Below are 21,634 nucleotides of genomic sequence, written 5' to 3' on the forward strand. Positions count from 1 at the left end.
AACATCCCAAATCAAATACCTGAGCCATATTTTGGAGCCAAATTCTGGCTCTTTGCACTTATTCGCAGTTTGAAATTCCAACTCTTTACATCGAAAATATGCCAATTACTGAAAGTGGCGGTGGGTCACATTTTGCTCAAACCCTCCTGCAGTTTTCAAAATATCCCAAACATCCCAAATTCGATACCTGGGCCATATTTTCGACCCAAATTCTGGCTCTCTCCACCTATTCGCAGTTTGAAATTCCGACTTTTTATACAAATATATGCCAATTACTGAAATCGGCGGGGGGTCACATTTTGCCCAAACCCCCCTGCAGTTTTCAAAATATCCCAAACATCCCAAATTCGATACCTGGGCCATATTTTCGACCCAAATTCTGGCTCTCTGCACCTATTCGCAGTTTGAAATTCCGACTTTTTATACCAAAAATATGCCAATTACTGAAAGCGGCGGTGGGTCACATTTTGCCCAAACCCCCCTGCAGTTTTCAAAATATCCCAAACATCCCAAATCCAATACCTGAGCCATATTTTGGAGCAAATTCAGGCTCTCTGCACGTATTCGCAGTTTGAAATTCCGACTTTTTATATAAAAAAATATGCCAATTACTGAGAGCGGTGGTGGGTCACATTTTGCCCAAACCCCCCTGCAGTTTTCAAAATATCAAAGACTTCCCAAATCCGATACCTGAGCCATAATTTGGAGCCAAATTCTGGCTCTCTGCACGTATTCGCAGTTTGAAATTCCGACTTTTTATATCGAAAATATGCCAATTACTGAAAGCGGCGGTGGGTCACACTTTGCCCAAACCCCCCTCCCCCCCCCCTGCAGTTTTCAAAATATCCCAAACATCCCAAATCCGATACCTGAGCCATATTTTGGAGCCAAATTCAGGCTCTCTGCACGTATTCGCAGTTTGAAATTCTGACTTTTTATATCGAAAATATGCCAATTATTGAAAGCGGCGGTGGGTCACATTTTGCCCAAACCCCGCTGCAGTTTTCAAAATATCCCAAACATCCCAAATTCGATACCTGGGCCATATTTTCGACCCAAATTCTTGCTCTCTGCACGTATTCGCAGTTTGAAATTAAGACTTTTTATATCGAAAATATGCCAATTACTGAAAGCGGCGGTGGGTCACACTTTGCCCAAACCCCAATCTCCCCCCTGCAGTTTTCAAAATATCCCAAACATCCCAAATCCGATACTTGAGCCATATTTTGGAGCAAATTCAGGCTCTCTGCACGAATTCGCAGTTTGAAATTCCGACTTTTTATATAAAAAATGTCAATTACTGAAAGCGGCGGAGGGTCACATTTTGCCCAAACCCCCCCTGCAGTTTTCAAAATTTCTCAAACATCCCAAACCGAATACCTGAGCCATATTTTGGAGCCAAATTCTGGCTCTCTGCACTTATTCGCAATTTGAAATTCCGACTTTTTATATCGAAAATATGCCAATTACTGAAAGCGGCGATGGGTCACATTTTGCCCAAACCCTCCTGCAGTTTTCAAAATATCCCAAACATCCCAAATTCGATACTTGAGCCATATTTTCGACCCAAATTCTAGCTCTTTGCACCTATTCGCAGTTTGAAATTCCGACTTTTTATATCAAAAATATGCCAATTACTGAAAGCAGCGGTGGGTCACATTTTGCCCAAACCCCCCTGCAGTTTTCAAAATATCAAAGACATCCCAAATCCGATACCTGAGCCATAATTTGGAGCCAAATTCTGGCTCTCTGCACGTATTCGCAGTTTGAAATTCCGACTTTTTATATCGAAAATATGCCAATTACTGAAAGCGGCGGTGGGTCACACTTTGCCCAAACCCCCCTCCCCTGCAGTTTTCAAAATATCCCAAACATCCCAAATCCGATACCTGAGCCATATTTTGGAGCCAAATTCAGGCTCTCTGCACGTATTCGCAGTTTGAAATTCTGACTTTTTATATCGAAAATATGCCAATTATTGAAAGCGGCGGTGGGTCACATTTTGCCCAAACCCCGCTGCAGTTTTCAAAATATCCCAAACATCCCAAATTCGATACCTGGGCCATATTTTCGACCCAAATTCTTGCTCTCTGCACGTATTCGCAGTTTGAAATTAAGACTTTTTATATCGAAAATATGCCAATTACTGAAAGCGGCGGTGGGTCACACTTTGCCCAAACCCCAATCTCCCCCCTGCAGTTTTCAAAATATCCCAAACATCCCAAATCCGATACTTGAGCCATATTTTGGAGCAAATTCAGGCTCTCTGCACGAATTCGCAGTTTGAAATTCCGACTTTTTATATAAAAAATGTCAATTACTGAAAGCGGCGGAGGGTCACATTTTGCCCAAACCCCCCCTGCAGTTTTCAAAATTTCCCAAACATCCCAAACCGAATACCTGAGCCATATTTTGGAGCCAAATTCTGGCTCTCTGCACTTATTCGCAATTTGAAATTCCGACTTTTTATATCGAAAATATGCCAATTACTGAAAGCGGCGATGGGTCACATTTTGCCCAAACCCTCCTGCAGTTTTCAAAATATCCCAAACATCCCAAATTCGATACTTGAGCCATATTTTCGACCCAAATTCTAGCTCTTTGCACCTATTCGCAGTTTGAAATTCCGACTTTTTATATCAAAAATATGCCAATTACTGAAAGCAGCGGTGGGTCACATTTTGCCCAAACCCCCCTGCAGTTTTCAAAATATCAAAGACATCCCAAATCCGATACCTGAGCCATAATTTGGAGCCAAATTCTGGCTCTCTGCACGTATTCGCAGTTTGAAATTCCGACTTTTTATATCGAAAATATGCCAATTACTGAAAGCGGCGGTGGGTCACACTTTGCCCAAACCCCCCTCCCTCCCCCTGCAGTTTTCAAAATATCCCAAACATCCCAAATCCGATACCTGAGCCATATTTTGGAGCCAAATTCAGGCTCTCTGCACGTATTCGCAGTTTGAAATTCTGACTTTTTATGTCGAAAATATGCCAATTATTGAAAGCGGCGGTGGGTCACATTTTGCCCAAACCCCGCTGCAGTTTTCAAAATATCCCAAACATCCCAAATTCGATACCTGGGCCATATTTTCGACCCAAATTCTGGCTCTCTGCACGTATTCGCAGTTTGAAATTCCGACTTTTTATACCAAAAATATGCCAATTACTGAAAGCGGCGGTGGGTCACATTTTGCCCAAACCCCCCTGCAGTTTTCAAAATATCCCAAACATCCCAAATTCGATACTTGAGCCATATTTTCGACCCAAATTCTGGCTCTCTGCACCTATTCGCAGTTTGAAATTCCGACTTTTTATACCAAAAATATGCCAATTACTGAAAGCGGCGGTGGGTCACATTTCGCCCAAACCCCCTTGCAGTTTTCAAAATATCCCAAACATCCCAAATTCGATACTTGAGCCATATTTTGGAGCCAAATTCTGGCTCTCTGCACGTATTCGCAGTTTGAAATTCCGAATTTTTATATCAAAAATATGCCAATTACTGAAAGCGGCAGTGGGTCACATTTTGCCCAAACCCCCCTGCAGTTTTCAAAATATCCCAAACATCCCAAATCAAATACCTGAGCCATATTTTGGAGCCAAATTCTGGCTCTTTGCACTTATTCGCAGTTTGAAATTCCGACTCTTTACATCGAAAATATGCCAATTACTGAAAGTGGCGGTGGGTCACATTTTGCCCAAACCCCCCTGCAGTTTTCAAAATATCCCAAACATCCCAAATCCAATACCTGAGCCATATTTTGGAGCAAATTCAGGCTCTCTGCACGTATTCGCAGTTTGAAATTCCGACTTTTTATATAAAAAAATATGCCAATTACTGAGAGCGGCTGTGGGTCACATTTTGCCCAAACCCCCCTGCAGTTTTCAAAATATCAAAGACTTCCCAAATCCGATACCTGAGCCATAATTTGGAGCCAAATTCTGGTTCTCTGCACGTATTCGCAGTTTGAAATTCCGACTTTTTATATCGAAAATATGCCAATTACTGAAAGCGGCGGTGGGTCACACTTTGCCCAAACCACCCTCCCCCCCCCCTGCAGTTTTCAAAATATCCCAAACATCCCAAATCCGATACCTGAGCCATATTTTGGAGCCAAATTCAGGCTCTCTGCACGTATTCGCAGTTTGAAATTCTGACTTTTTATATCGAAAATATGCCAATTATTGAAAGCGGCGGTGGGTCACATTTTGCCCAAACCCCGCTGCAGTTTTCAAAATATCCCAAACATCCCAAATTCGATACCTGGGCCATATTTTCGACCCAAATTCTGGCTCTCTGCACGTATTCGCAGTTTGAAATTAAGACTTTTTATATCGAAAATATGCCAATTACTGAAAGCGGCGGTGGGTCACACTTTGCCCAAACCCCAATCTCCCCCCTGCAGTTTTCAAAATATCCCAAACATCCCAAATCCGATACTTGAGCCATATTTTGGAGCAAATTCAGGCTCTCTGCACGAATTCGCAGTTTGAAATTCCGACTTTTTATATAAAAAATGTCAATTACTGAAAGCGGCGGTGGGTCACATTTTGCCCAAACCCCCCCTGCAGTTTTCAAAATATCCCAAACATCCCAAACCGAATACCTGAGCCATATTTTGGAGCCAAATTCTGGCTCTCTGCACTTATTCGCAATTTGAAATTCCGACTTTTTATATCGAAAATATGCCAATTACTGAAAGCGGCGATGGGTCACATTTTGCCCAAACCCTCCTGCAGTTTTCAAAATATCCCAAACATCCCAAATTCGATACTTGAGCCATATTTTCGACCCAAATTCTAGCTCTTTGCACCTATTCGCAGTTTGAAATTCCGACTTTTTATATCAAAAATATGCCAATTACTGAAAGCAGCGGTGGGTCACATTTTGCCCAAACCCCCCTGCAGTTTTCAAAATATCAAAGACATCCCAAATCCGATACCTGAGCCATAATTTGGAGCCAAATTCTGGCTCTCTGCACGTATTCGCAGTTTGAAATTCCGACTTTTTATATCGAAAATATGCCAATTACTGAAAGCGGCGGTGGGTCACACTTTGCCCAAACCCCCCTCCCCCCCCCCTGCAGTTTTCAAAATATCCCAAACATCCCAAATCCGATACCTGAGCCATATTTTGGAGCCAAATTCAGGCTCTCTGCACGTATTCGCAGTTTGAAATTCTGACTTTTTATATCGAAAATATGCCAATTATTGAAAGCGGCGGTGGGTCACATTTTGCCCAAACCCCGCTGCAGTTTTCAAAATATCCCAAACATCCCAAATTCGATACCTGGGCCATATTTTCGACCCAAATTCTGGCTCTCTGCACGTATTCGCAGTTTGAAATTCCGACTTTTTATACCAAAAATATGCCAATTACTGAAAGCGGCGGTGGGTCACATTTTGCCCAAACCCCCCTGCAGTTTTCAAAATATCCCAAACATCCCAAATTCGATACTTGAGCCATATTTTCGACCCAAATTCTGGCTCTCTGCACCTATTCGCAGTTTGAAATTCCGACTTTTTATACCAAAAATATGCCAATTACTGAAAGCGGCGGTGGGTCACATTTCGCCCAAACCCCCTTGCAGTTTTCAAAATATCCCAAACATCCCAAATTCGATACTTGAGCCATATTTTGGAGCCAAATTCTGGCTCTCTGCACGTATTCGCAGTTTGAAATTCCGACTTTTTATATAAAAAATATGTCAATTACTGAAAGCGGCGGTGGGTCACATTTCGCCCAAACCCCCCTGCAGTTTTCAAAATATCCCAAACATCCTAAATCGAATACCTGAGCCATATTTTGGAGCCAAATTCTGGCTCTCTGCACTTATTCGCAATTTGAAATTCCGATTTTTTATATCGAAAATATGCCAATTACTGAAAGCGGCGGTGGGCCACATTTTGCCCAAACCCTCCTGCAGTTTTCAAAATATCCCAAACATCCCAAATTCGATACTTGAGCCATATTTTCGACCCAAATTCTAGCTCTTTGCACCTATTCGCAGTTTGAAATTCCGACTTTTTATACCAAAAATATGCCAATTACTGAAAGCGGCGGTGGGTCACATTTTGCCCAAACCCCCCTGCAGTTTTCAAAATATCCCAAACATCCCAAATCCAATACCTGACCCATATTTTGTAGCCAAATTCTGGCTCTCTGCACGTATTCGCAGTTTTAAATTCCGACTTTTTATATCGAAAATATGCCAATTACTGAAAGCGGCGGTGGGTCACATTTCGTACAAACCCCTCTGCACTTTTCAAAATATCCCAAACATCCCAAATCCGATACCTGAGCCATATTTTGAAGCCAAATTCTGGCTCACTGCACGTATTCGCAGTTTGAAATTCCGATATTTTATATAAAAAATATGCCAATTACTGAAAGCGGCGGTGGGTCACATTTTGCCCAAACCCCCCTGCAGTTTTCAAAATATCCCAAACATCCCAAATCGAATACCTGAGCCATATTTTGGAGCCAAATTCTGGCTCTTTGCACGTATTCGCAGTTTGAAATTCCGACTCTTTACATCGAAAATATGCCAATTACTGAAAGTGGCGGTGGGTCACATTTTGCCCAAACCCCCCTGCAGTTTTCAAAATATCCCAAACATCCCAAATTCGATACCTGGGCCATATTTTCGACCCAAATTCTGGCTCTCTGCACCTATTCGCAGTTTGAAATTCCGACTTTTTATACCAAAAATATGCCAATTACTGAAATCGGAGGTGGGTCACATTTTGCCCAAACCCCCCTGCAGTTTTCAAAATATCCCAAACATCCCAAATTCGATACTTGAGCCATATTTTGGAGCCAAATTCTGGCTCTCTGCACGTATTCGCAGTTTGAAATTCCGACTTTTTATACCAAAAATATGCCAATTACTGAAAGCGGCAGTGGGTCACATTTTGCCCAAACCCCCCTGCAGTTTTCAAAATATCCCAAACATCCTAAATTCGATACCTGAGCCATATTTTGAAGCCGAATTCTGGCTCTCTGCACGTATTCGCAGTTTGAAATTCCGACTTTTTATATAAAAAATATGTCAATTACTGAAAGCGGCAGTGGGTCACATTTTGCCCAAACCCCCCTGCAGTTTTCAAAATATCCCAAACATCCCAAATCGAATACCTGAGCCATATTTTGGAGCCAAATTCTGGCTCTCTGCACTTATTCGCAATTTGAAATTCCGATTTTTTATATCGAAAATATGCCAATTACTGAAAGCGGCGGTGGGTCACATTTTGCCCAAACCCTCCTGCAGTTTTCAAAATATCCCAAACATCCCAAATTCGATACTTGAGCCATATTTTCGACCCAAATTCTAGCTCTTTGCACCTATTCGCAGTTTGAAATTCCGACTTTTTATACCAAAAATATGCCAATTACTGAAAGCGGCGGTGGGTCACATTTTGCCCAAACCCCCCTGCAGTTTTCAAAATAACCCAAACATCCCAAATGCAATACCTGACCCATATTTTGGAGCCAAATTCTGGCTCTCTGCACGTATTCGCAGTTTGAAATTCCGACTTTTTATATCGAAAATATGCCAATTACTGAAAGCGTCGGTGGGTCACATTTCGTACAAACCCCTCTGCACTTTTCAAAATATCCCAAACATCCCAAATCCGATACCTGAGCCATATTTTGAAGCCAAATTCTGGCTCACTGCACGTATTCGCAGTTTGAAATTCCAAAATTTTATATAAAAAATATGCCAATTACTGAAAGCGGCGGTGGGTCACATTTTGCCCAAACCCCCCTGCAGTTTTCAAAATATCCCAAACATCCCAAATCGAATACCTGAGCCATATTTTGGAGCCAAATTCTGGCTCTTTGCACGTATTCGCAGTTTGAAATTCCGACTCTTTACATCGAAAATATGCCAATTACTGAAAGTGGCGGTTGGTCACATTTTGCCCAAACCCCCCTGCAGTTTTCAAAATATCCCAAACATCCCAAATTCGATACCTGGGCCATATTTTCGACCCAAATTCTGGCTCTCTGCACCTATTCGCAGTTTGAAATTCCGACTTTTTATACAAATATATGCCAATTACTGAAATCGGCGGTGGGTCACATTTTGCCCAAACCCCCCTGCAGTTTTCAAAATATCCCAAACATCCCAAATTCGATACTTGAGCCATATTTTCGACCCAAATTCTGGCTCTCTGCACCTATTCGCAGTTTGAAATTCCGAATTTTTATACCAAAAATATGCCAATTACTGAAAGCGGCGGTGGGTCACATTTTGCCCAAACCCCCCTGCAGTTTTCAAAATATCCCAAACATCCCAAATCCAATACCTGAGCCATATTTTGGAGCCAAATTCTGGCTCTCTGCACGTATTCGCTGTTTGAAATTCCGACTTTTTATATCGAAAATATGCCAATTACTGAAAGCGGCGGTGGGTCACATTTCGCCCAAACCCCCCTGCAGTTTTCAAAATATCCCAAACATCCCAAATCCGATACCTGAGCCATATTTTGAAGCCAAATTCTGTCTCTCTGCACGTATTCGCAGTTTGAAATTAAGACTTGTTATATCGAAAATATGCCAATTACTGAAAGCGGCGGTGGGTCACACTTTGCCCAAACCCCAATCTCCCCCCCTGCAGTTTTTAAAATATCCCAAACATCCCAAATCCGATACTTGAGCCATATTTTGGAGCAAATTCAGGCTCTCTGCACGTATTCGCAGTTTGAAATTCCGACCTTTTATATAAAAAATATGCCAATTACTGAAAGCGGCGGTGGGTCACATTTTGCCCAAATCCCCCTGCAGTTTTCAAAATATCAAAGACATCCCAAATCCGATACCTGACCCATAGTTTGGAACCAAATTCTGGCTCTCTGCACGTATTCGCAGTGTGAAATTCCGCCTTTTTATATCGAAAATATGCCAATTACTGAAAGCGGCGGTGGGTCACAATTTGCCCAAACCCCCCTCCCCCCCCTGAAGTTTTCAAAATATCCCAAACATCCCAAATCCGATACCTGAGCCATATTTTGAAGCCAAATTCAGGCTCTCTGCACGTATTCGCAGTTTGAAATTCCGACTTTTTATATAAAAAATATGCCATTTACTGAAAGCGGCGGTGGGTCACATTTTGCCCAAACACCCCTGCAGTTTTCAAAATATCCCAAACATTCCAAATTCGATACCTGGGCCATATTTTTTACCCAAATTCTGGCTCTCTGCGCCTATTCGTAGTTTGAAATTCCGACTTTTTATACCAAAAATATGCCAATTACTGAAAGCGGCGGTGGGTCACATTTTGCGCAAACCCCCCTGCAGTTTTCAAAATATCCCAGACATCCCAAATCCGATACCTAAGCCATATTTTGGAGCCAAATTCTGGCTCTCTGCACGTATTCGCAGTTTGAAATTCCGACTTTTTATATCGAAAATATGCCAATTACTGAAAGCGGCGGTGGATCACATTTTGCCCAAACCCCCCTGCAGTTTTCAAAATATCCCAAACATCCCAAATCCGATACCTAAGCCATATTTTGGAGCCAAATTCTGGCTCTCTGCACGTATTCGCAGTTTGAAATTCCGACTTTTTATATCGAAAATATGCATATTACTGAAAACAACGGTGGGTCACATTTTGCCCAAACCCACCTGCAGTTTTCAAAATATCCCAAACATCCCAAATTCGATACCTGGGCCATATTTTCGACCCAAAATCTGGCTCTCTACACCTGTTCGCAGTTTGAAATTCCGACTTTTTATACCAAAAATATGCCAATTACTGAAAGCGGCGGTGGGTCACATTTTGCCCAAACCCCCCTGCAGTTTTCAAAATATCCCAAACATTCCAAATTCGATACTTGAGCCATATTTTCGACCCAAATTCTGGCTCTCTGCACCTATTCGCAGTTTGAAATTCCGACTTTTTATACCAAAAATATGCCAATTACTGAAAGCGGCGGTGGGTCACATTTTGCCCAAACCCCCCTGCAGTTTTCAAAATATCCCAAACATCCCAAATTCGATACCCGAGCCATATTTTGGACCCAAATTTTGGCTCTCTGCACCTATTCGCAGTTTGAAATTCCGACTTTTATATCGAAAATATGAGAATTACTGAATGCAGCGGTGGGTCACATTTTGCCCAAACCCCCCTGCAGTTTTCAAAATATCCCAAAAATCCCAAATCGAATACCTGAGCCATATTTTGGAGCCAAATTCTTGCTCTCTGCACGTATTCGCAGTTTGAAATTCCGACTTTTTATATCGAAAATATGCCAATTACTGAAAGCGGCGGTGGGTCACATTTTGCCCAAACCCCCCTGCAGTTTTCAAAATATCCCAAACATCCCAAATCGAATAACTGAGCAATATTTTGGAGCCAAATTCTAGCTCTCTGCACGTATTCGCAGTTTGAAATTCCGACTTTTTATATCGAAAATATGCCAATTACTGAAAGCAACGGTGGGTCACATTTTGCCCAAACCCACCTGCAGTTTTCAAAATATTCCAAACATCCCAAATTTGATACCTGGGCCATATTTTCGACCCAAATTCTGGCTCTCTGCACGTATTCGCAGTTTGAAATTCCGACTTTTTATATCGAAAATATGCCAATTACTGAAAGCGGCGGTGGGTCACACTTTGCCCAAACCCCCCTCCCCCCCCTGCAGTTTTCAAAATATCCCAAACATCCCAAATCCGATACCTGAGCCATATTTTGGAGCCAAATTCAGGCTCTCTGCACGTATTCGCAGTTTGAAATTCCGACTTTTTACATCGAAAATATGCCAATTATTGAAAGCGGCGGTGGGTCACATTTTGCCCAAACCCCCCTGCAGTTTTCAAAATATCCCAAACATCCCAAATTCGATACCTGGGCCATATTTTCGACCCAAATTCTGGCTCTCTGCACCTATTCGCAGTTTGAAATTCCGACTTTTTATACCAAAAATATGCCAATTACTGAAAGCGGCGGTGGGTCACATTTCGCCCAAACCCCCCTGCAGTTTTCAAAATATCCCAAACATCCCAAATTCGATACTTGAGCCATATTTTGGAGCCAAATTCTGGCTCTCTGCACGTATTCGGAGTTTGAAATTCCGACTTTTTATACCAAAAATATGCCAATTACTGAAAGCGGCCGTGGGTCACATTTTGCCCAAACCCCCCTGCAGTTTTCAAAATATCCCAAACATCCTAAATCCGATACCTGAGCCATATTTTGAAGCCAAATTCTGGCTCTCTGCACGTATTCGCAGTTTGAAATTCCGACTTTTTATATAAAAAATATGTCAATTACTGAAAGCGGCGGTGGGTCACATTTTGCCCAAACCCCCCAGCAGTTTTCAAAATATCCCAAACATCCCAAATCGTATACCTGAGCCATATTATGGAGCCAAATTCTGGCTCTCTGCACTTATTCGCAGTTTGAAATTCCGACTTTTTATATCGAAAATATGCCAATTACTGAAAGCGGCGGTGGGTCACATTTTGCCCAAACCCCCCTGCAGTTTTCAAAATATCCCAAACATCCCAAATCCAATACCTGAACCATATTTTGGAGCCAAATTCTGGCTCTCTGCACGTATTCGCAGTTTGAAATTCCTACTTTTTATATCGAAAATATGCCAATTACTGAAAGCGGCGGTGGGTCACATTTCGTACAAACCCCTCTGCACTTTTCAAAATATCCCAAACATCCCAAATCCGATACCTGAGCCATATTTTGAAGCCAAATTCTGGCTCACTGCACGTATTCGCAGTTTGAAATTCCGACTTTTTATATCAAAAATATGCCAATTACTGAAAGCAGCGGTGGGTCACATTTTGCCCAAACCCCCCTGCAGTTTTCAAAATATCCCAAACATCCCAAATCGAATACCTGAGCCATATTTTGGAGCCAAATTCTGGCTCTTTGCACGTATTCGCAGTTTGAAATTCCGACTCTTTACATCGAAAATATGCCAATTACTGAAAGTGGCGGTGGGTCACATTTTGCCCAAACCCCCCTGCAGTTTTCAAAATATCCCAAACATCCCAAATTCCATACCTGGGCCATATTTTCGACCCAAATTCTGGCTCTCTGCACCTATTCGCAGTTTGAAATTCCGACTTTTTATACAAATATATGCCAATTACTGAAATCGGCGGTGGGTCACATTTTGCCCCAACCCCCCGGCAGTTTTCAAAATATCCCAAACATCCAAAATTCGATACTTGAGCCATATTTTCGACCCAAATTCTGGCTCTCTGCACCTATTCGCAGTTTGAAATTCCGACTTTTTATACCAAAAATATGCCAATTACTGAAAGCGGCGGTGGGTCACATTTTGCCCAAACCCCCCTGCAGTTTTCAAAATATCCCAAACATCCCAAATCCAATACCTGAGCCATATTTTGGAGCCAAATTCTGGCTCTCTGCACGTATTCGCTGTTTGAAATTCCGACTTTTTATATCGAAAATATGCCAATTACTGAAAGCGGCGGTGGGTCACATTTCGCCCAAACCCCCCTGCAGTTTTCAAAATATCCCAAACATCCCAAATCCGATACCTGAGCTATATTTTGAAGCTAAATTCTGGCTATCTGCACGTATTCGCAGTTTGAAATTAAGACTTTTTATATCGAAAATATGCCAATTACTGAAAGCGGCGGTGGGTCACACTTTGCCCAAACCCCAATCTCCCCCCTGCAGTTTTCAAAATATCCCAAACATCCCAATCCCAAATCCGATACTTGAGCCATATTTTGGAGCAAATTCAGGCTCTCTGCACGTATTCGCAGTTTGAAGTTCCGACTTTTTATATAAAAAATATGCCAATTACTGAAAGCGGCGGTGGGTCACATTTTGCCCAAACCCCCCTGCAGTTTTCAAAATATCAAAGACATCCCAAATCCGATACCTGAGCCATAATTAGGAGCCAAATTCTGGCTCTCTGCACGTATTCGCAGTTTGAAATTCCGACTTTTTATATCGAAAATATGCCAATTACTGAAAGCGGCGGTGGGTCACACTTTGCCCAAACCCCCCTCCCCCCCCCCTGCAGTTTTCAAAATATCCCAAACATCCCAAATCCGATACCTGAGCCATATTTTGGAGCCAAATTCAGGCTCTCTGCACGTATTCGCAGTTTGAAATTCCGAATTTTTATATAAAAAATATGCCATTTACTGAAAGCGGCGGTGGGTCACATTTTGCCCAAACCCCCCTGCAGTTTTCAAAATATCCACAACATCCCAAATTAGATACCTGGGCCATATTTTTGACCCAAATTCTGGCTCTCTGCGCCTATTCGCAGTTTGAAATTCCGACTTTTTATACCAAAAATATGCCAATTACTGAAAGCAGCGGTGGGTCACATTTTGCGCAAACCCCGCTGCAGTTTTCAAAATATCCCAGACATCCCAAATCCGATACCTAAGCCATATTTTGGAGCCAAATTCTGGCTCTCTGCACGTATTCGCAGTTTGAAATTCCGACTTTTTATATCGAAAATATGCCAATTACTGAAAGCGGCGGTGGGTCACATTTTGCCCAAACCCCCCTGCAGTTTTCAAAATATCCCAAACATCCCAAATCCGATACCTAAGCCATATTTTGGAGCCAAATTCTGGCTCTCTGCACGTATTCGCAGTTTGAAATTCCGAATTTTTATATCGAAAATATGCCAATTACTGAAAGCGGCGGTGGGTCACATTTTGCCCAAACCCCCCTGCAGTTTTCAAAATATCCCAAACATCCCAAATTCGATACCTGGGCCATATTTTCGACCCAAATTCTGGCTCTCTGCACCTGTTCGCAGTTTGAAATTCCGAATTTTTATACCAAAAATATGCCAATTACTGAAAGCGGCGGTGGGTTACATTTTGCCCAAACCCCCCTGCAGTTTTCAAAATATCCCAAACATTCCAAATTCGATACTTGAGCCATATTTTCGACCCAAATTCTGGCTCTCTGCACCTATTCGCAGTTTGAAATTCCGACTTTTTATACCAAAAATATGCCAATTACTGAAAGCGGCGGTGGGTCACATTTTGCCCAAACCCCCCTGCAGTTTTCAAAATATCCCAAACATCCCAAATTCGATACCTGAGCCATATTTTGGACCCAAATTTTGGCTCTCTGCACCTATTCGCAGTTTGAAATTCCGACTTTTATATCGAAAATATGAGAATTACTGAATGCAGCGGTGGGTCACATTTTGCCCAAACCCCCCTGCAGTTTTCAAAATATCCCAAAAATCCCTAATCGAATACCTGAGCCATATTTTGGAGCCAAATTCTTGCTCTCTGCACGTATTCGCAGTTTGAAATTCCGACTTTTTATATCGAAAATATGCCAATTACTGAAAGCGGCGGTGGGTCACATTTTGCCCAAACCCCCCTGCAGTTTTCAAAATATCCCAAACATCCCAAATCGAATACCTGAGCAATATTTTGGAGCCAAATTCTGGCTCTCTGCACGTATTCGCAGTTTGAAATTCCGACTTTTTATATCGAAAATATGCCAATTAATGAAAGCAACGGTGGGTCACATTTTGCCCAAACCCCCCTGCAGTTTTCAAAATATCCCAAACATCCCAAATCCGTTACCTGAGCCATATTTTGGAGCCAAATTCTGGCTCTCTGCACGTATTCGCAGTTTGAAATTCCGACTTTTTATATCGAAAATATGCCAATTACTGAAAGCGGCGCTGGGTCACATTTTGCCCAAACCCACCTGCAGTTTTCAAAATATCCCAAACATCCCAAATTCGATACCTGGGCCATATTTTCGACCCAAATTCTGGCTCTCTGCACGTATTCGCAGTTTGAAGTTCCGACTTTTTATATCGAAAATATGCCAATTACTGAAAGCGGGGGTGGGTCACATTTCGCCCAAACCCCCCTGCAGTTTTCAAAATATCCCAAACATCCCAAATCCGATACCTGAGCCATATTTTGAAGCCAAATTCTGGCTCTCTGCAAGTATTCGCAGTTTGAAATTCCGACTTTTTATATCGAAAATATGCCAATTACGAAAAAGCGGCGGTGGGTCACACTTTGCCCAAACCCCAATCTCCCCCCTGCAGTTTTCAAAATATCCCAAACATCCCAATCCCAAATCCGATACTTGAGCCATATTTTGGAGCAAATTCAGGCTCTCTGCACGTATTCGCAGTTTGAAGTTCCGACTTTTTATATAAAAAATATGCCAATTACTGAAAGCGGCGGTGGGTCACATTTTGCCCAAACCCCCCTGCAGTTTTCAAAATATCAAAGACATCCCAAATCCGATACCTGAGCCATAATTAGGAGCCAAATTCTGGCTCTCTGCACGTATTCGCAGTTTGAAATTCCGACTTTTTATATCGAAAATATGCCAATTACTGAAAGCGGCGGTGGGTCACACTTTGCCCAAACCCCCCTCCCCCCCCCCCCCTGCAGTTTTCAAAATATCCCAAACATCCCAAATCCGATACCTGAGCCATATTTTGGAGCCAAATTCAGGCTCTCTGCACGTATTCGCAGTTTGAAATTCCGACTTTTTATATAAAAAATATGCCATTTACTGAAAGCGGCGGTGGGTCACATTTTGCCCAAACCCCCCTGCAGTTTTCAAAATATCCCAAACATCCCAAATTCGATACCTGGGCCATATTTTTGACCCAAATTCTGGCTCTCTGCGCCTATTCGCAGTTTGAAATTCCGACTTTTTATACCAAAAATATGCCAATTACTGAAAGCAGCGGTGGGTCACATTTTGCGCAAACCCCGCTGCAGTTTTCAAAATATCCCAGACATCCCAAATCCGATACCTAAGCCATATTTTGGAGCCAAATTCTGGCTCTCTGCACGTATTCGCAGTTTGAAATTCCGACTTTTTATATCGAAAATATGCCAATTACTGAAAGCGGCGGTGGGTCACATTTTGCCCAAACCCCCCTGCAGTTTTCAAAATATCCCAAACATCCCAAATCCGATACCTAAGCCATATTTTGGAGCCAAATTCTGGCTCTCTGCACGTATTCGCAGTTTGAAATTCCGAATTTTTATATCGAAAATATGCCAATTACTGAAAGCGGCGGTGGGTCACATTTTGCCCAAACCCCCCTGCAGTTTTCAAAATATCCCAAACATCCCAAATTCGATACCTGGGCCATATTTTCGACCCAAATTCTGGCTCTCTGCACCTGTTCGCAGTTTGAAATTCCGAATTTTTATACCAAAAATATGCCAATTACTGAAAGCGGCGGTGGGTTACATTTTGCCCAAACCCCCCTGCAGTTTTCAAAATATCCCAAACATTCCAAATTCGATACTTGAGCCATATTTTCGACCCAAATTCTGGCTCTCTGCACCTATTCGCAGTTTGAAATTCCGACTTTTTATACCAAAAATATGCCAATTACTGAAAGCGGCGGTGGGTCACATTTTGCCCAAACCCCCCTGCAGTTTTCAAAATATCCCAAACATCCCAAATTCGATACCTGAGCCATATTTTGGACCCAAATTTTAGCTCTCTGCACCTATTCGCAGTTTGAAATTCCGACTTTTATATCGAAAATATGAGAATTACTGAATGCAGCGGTGGGTCACATTTTGCCCAAACCCCCCTGCAGTTTTCAAAATATCCCAAAAATCCCTAATCGAATACCTGAGCCATATTTTGGAGCCAAATTCTTGCTCTCTGCACGTATTCGCAGTTTGAAATTCCGACTTTTTATATCGAAAATATGCCAATTACTGAAAGCGGCGGTGGGTCACATTTTGCCCAAACCCCCCTGCAGTTTTCAAAATATCCCAAACATCCCAAATCGAATACCTGAGCAATATTTTGGAGCCAAATTCTGGCTCTCTGCACGTATTCGCAGTTTGAAATTCCGACTTTTTATATCGAAAATATGCCAATTAATGAAAGCAACGGTGGGTCACATTTTGCCCAAACCCCCCTGCAGTTTTCAAAATATCCCAAACATCCCAAATCCGTTACCTGAGCCATATTTTGGAGCCAAATTCTGGCTCTCTGTACGTATTCGCAGTTTGAAATTCCGACTTTTTATATCGAAAATATGCCAATTACTGAAAGCGGCGCTGGGTCACATTTTGCCCAAACCCACCTGCAGTTTTCAAAATATCCCAAACATCCCAAATTCGATACCTGGGCCATATTTTCGACCCAAATTCTGGCTCTCTGCACGTATTCGCAGTTTGAAGTTCCGACTTTTTATATCGAAAATATGCCAATTACTGAAAGCGGGGGTGGGTCACATTTCGCCCAAACCCCCCTGCAGTTTTCAAAATATCCCAAACATCCCAAATCCGATACCTGAGCCATATTTTGAAGCCAAATTCTGGCTCTCTGCAAGTATTCGCAGTTTGAAATTCCGACTTTTTATATCGAAAATATGCCAATTACGAAAAAGCGGCGGTGGGTCACACTTTGCCCAAACCCCAATCTCCCCCCTGCAGTTTTCAAAATATCCCAAACATCCCAATCCCAAATCCGATACTTGAGCCATATTTTGGAGCAAATTCAGGCTCTCTGCACGTATTCGCAGTTTGAAGTTCCGACTTTTTATATAAAAAATATGCCAATTACTGAAAGCGGCGGTGGGTCACATTTTGCCCAAACCCCCCTGCAGTTTTCAAAATATCAAAGACATCCCAAATCCGATACCTGAGCCATAATTAGGAGCCAAATTCTGGCTCTCTGCACGTATTCGCAGTTTGAAATTCCGACTTTTTATATCGAAAATATGCCAATTACTGAAAGCGGCGGTGGGTCACACTTTGCCCAAACCCCCCCCCCCCCCCCCCTGCAGTTTTCAAAATATCCCAAACATCCCAAATCCGATACCTGAGCCATATTTTGGAGCCAAATTCAGGCTCTCTGCACGTATTCGCAGTTTGAAATTCCGACTTTTTATATAAAAAATATGCCATTTACTGAAAGCGGCGGTGGGTCACATTTTGCCCAAACCCCCCTGCAGTTTTCAAAATATCCCAAACATCCCAAATTCGATACCTGGGCCATATTTTTGACCCAAATTCTGGCTCTCTGCGCCTATTCGCAGTTTGAAATTCCGACTTTTTATACCAAAAATATGCCAATTACTGAAAGCAGCGGTGGGTCACATTTTGCGCAAACCCCGCTGCAGTTTTCAAAATATCCCAGACATCCCAAATCCGATACCTAAGCAATATTTTGGAGCCAAATTCTGGCTCTCTGCACGTATTCGCAGTTTGAAATTCCGACTTTTTATATCGAAAATATGCCAATTACTGAAAGCGGCGGTGGGTCACATTTTGCCCAAACCCCCCTGCAGTTTTCAAAATATCCCAAACATCCCAAATCCGATACCTAAGCCATATTTTGGAGCCAAATTCTGGCTCTCTGCACGTATTCGCAGTTTGAAATTCCGAATTTTTATATCGAAAATATGCCAATTACTGAAAGCGGCGGTGGGTCACATTTTGCCCAAACCCCCCTGCAGTTTTCAAAATATCCCAAACATCCCAAATTCGATACCTGGGCCATATTTTCGACCCAAATTCTGGCTCTCTGCACCTGTTCGCAGTTTGAAATTCCGAATTTTTATACCAAAAATATGCCAATTACTGAAAGCGGCGGTGGGTTACATTTTGCCCAAACCCCCCTGCAGTTTTCAAAATATCCCAAACATTCCAAATTCGATACTTGAGCCATATTTTCGACCCAAATTCTGGCTCTCTGCACCTATTCGAAGTTTGAAATTCCGACTTTTTATACCAAAAATATGCCAATTACTGAAAGCGGCGGTGGGTCACATTTTGCCCAAACCCCCCTGCAGTTTTCAAAATATCCCAAACATCCCAAATTCGATACCTGAGCCATATTTTGGACCCAAATTTTGGCTCTCTGCACCTATTCGCAGTTTGAAATTCCGACTTTTATATCGAAAATATGAGAATTACTGAATGCAGCGGTGGGTCACATTTTGCCCAAACCCCCCTGCAGTTTTCAAAATATCCCAAAAATCCCTAATCGAATACCTGAGCCATATTTTGGAGCCAAATTCTTGCTCTCTGCACGTATTCGCAGTTTGAAATTCCGACTTTTTATATCGAAAATATGCCAATTACTGAAAGCGGCGGTGGGTCACATTTTGCCCAAACCCCCCTGCAGTTTTCAAAATATCCCAAACATCCCAAATCGAATACCTGAGCAATATTTTGGAGCCAAATTCTGGCTCTCTGCACGTATTCGCAGTTTGAAATTCCGAATTTTTATATCGAAAATATGCCAATTAATGAAAGCAACGGAGGGTCACATTTTGCCCAAACCCCCCTGCAGTTTTCAAAATATCCCAAACATCCCAAATCCGTTACCTGAGCCATATTTTGGAGCCAAATTCTGGCTCTCTGCACGTATTCGCAGTTTGAAATTCCGACTTTTTATATCGAAAATATGCCAATTACTGAAAGCGGCGCTGGGTCACATTTTGCCCAAACCCACCTGCAGTTTTCAAAATATCCCAAACATCCCAAATTCGATACCTGGGCCATATTTTCGACCCAAATTCTGGCTCTCTGCACGCATTCGCAGTTTGAAGTTCCGACTTTTTATATCGAAAATATGCCAATTACTGAAAGCGGGGGTGGGTCACATTTTGCCCAAACCCCCCTGCAGTTTTCAAAATATCCCAAACATCCAAAATCCGATACCTGAGCCATATTTTGAAGCCAAATTCTGGCTCTCTGCAAGTATTCGCAGTTTGAAATTCCGACTTTTTATATCGAAAATATGCCAATTACTGAAAGCGGCGGTGGGTCACACTTTGCCCAAACCCCAATCTCCCCCCTGCAGTTTTCAAAATATCCCAAACATCCCAATCCCAAATCCGATACTTGAGCCATATTTTGGAGCAAATTCAGGCTCTCTGCACGTATTCGCAGTTTGAAGTTCCGACTTTTTATATAAAAAATATGCCAATTACTGAAAGCGGCGGTGGGTCACATTTTGCCCAAACCCCCCTGCAGTTTTCAAAATATCAAAGACATCCCAAATCCGATACCTGAGCCATAATTAGGAGCCAAATTCTGGCTCTCTGCACGTATTCGCAGTTTGAAATTCCGACTTTTTATATCGAAAATATGCCAATTACTGAAAGCGGCGGTGGGTCACACTTTGCCCAAACCCCCCTCCCCCCCCCTGCAGTTTTCAAAATATCCCAAACATCCCAAATCCGATACCTGAGCCATATTTTGGAGCCAAATTCAGGCTCTCTGCACGTATTCGCAGTTTGAAATTCCGACTTTTTATATAAAAAATATGCCAATTACTGAAAGCGGCGGTGGGTCACATTTTGCCCAAACCCCCCTGCAGTTTTCAAAATATCAAAGACATCCCAAATCCGATACCTGAGCCATAATTAGGAGCCAAATTCTGGCTCTCTGCACGTATTCGCAGTTTGAAATTCCGACTTTTTATATCGAAAATATGCCAATTACTGAAAGCGGCGGTGGGTCACACTTTGCCCAAACCCCCCTCCCCCCCCCCCTGCAGTTTTCAAAATATCCCAAACATCCCAAATCCGATACCTGAGCCATATTTTGGAGCCAAATTCAGGCTCTCTGCACGTATTCGCAGTTTGAAATTCCGACTTTTTATATAAAAAATATGCCATTTACTGAAAGCGGCGGTGGGTCACATTTTGCCCAAACCCCCCTGCAGTTTTCAAAATATCCCAAACATCCCAAATTCGATACCTGGGCCATATTTTTGACCCAAATTCTGGCTCTCTGCGCCTATTCGCAGTTTGAAATTCCGACTTTTTATACCAAAAATATGCCAATTACTGAAAGCAGCGGTGGGTCACATTTTGCGCAAACCCCGCTGCAGTTTTCAAAATATCCCAGACATCCCAAATCCGATACCTAAGCCATATTTTGGAGCCAAATTCTGGCTCTCTGCACGTATTCGCAGTTTGAAATTCCGACTTTTTATATCGAAAATATGCCAATTACTGAAAGCGGCGGTGGGTCACATTTTGCCCAAACCCCCCTGCAGTTTTCAAAATATCCCAAACATCCCAAATCCGATACCTAAGCCATATTTTGGAGCCAAATTCTGGCTCTCTGCACGTATTCGCAGTTTGAAATTCCGAATTTTTATATCGAAAATATGCCAATTACTGAAAGCGGCGGTGGGTCACATTTTGCCCAAACCCCCCTGCAGTTTTCAAAATATCCCAAACATCCCAAATTCGATACCTGGGCCATATTTTCGACCCAAATTCTGGCTCTCTGCACCTGTTCGCAGTTTGAAATTCCGAATTTTTATACCAAAAATATGCCAATTACTGAAAGCGGCGGTGGGTTACATTTTGCCCAAACCCCCCTGCAGTTTTCAAAATATCCCAAACATTCCAAATTCGATACTTGAGCCATATTTTCGACCCAAATTCTGGCTCTCTGCACCTATTCGCAGTTTGAAATTCCGACTTTTTATACCAAAAATATGCCAATTACTGAAAGCGGCGGTGGGTCACATTTTGCCCAAACCCCCCTGCAGTTTTCAAAATATCCCAAACATCCCAAATTCGATACCTGAGCCATATTTTGGACCCAAATTTTGGCTCTCTGCACCTATTCGCAGTTTGAAATTCCGACTTTTATATCG

The sequence above is a fragment of the Procambarus clarkii genome, chromosome 17, assembly GCF_040958095.1.
Source record: "Procambarus clarkii isolate CNS0578487 chromosome 17, FALCON_Pclarkii_2.0, whole genome shotgun sequence".
NCBI classification, from domain to species: domain Eukaryota; kingdom Metazoa; phylum Arthropoda; class Malacostraca; order Decapoda; family Cambaridae; genus Procambarus; species Procambarus clarkii.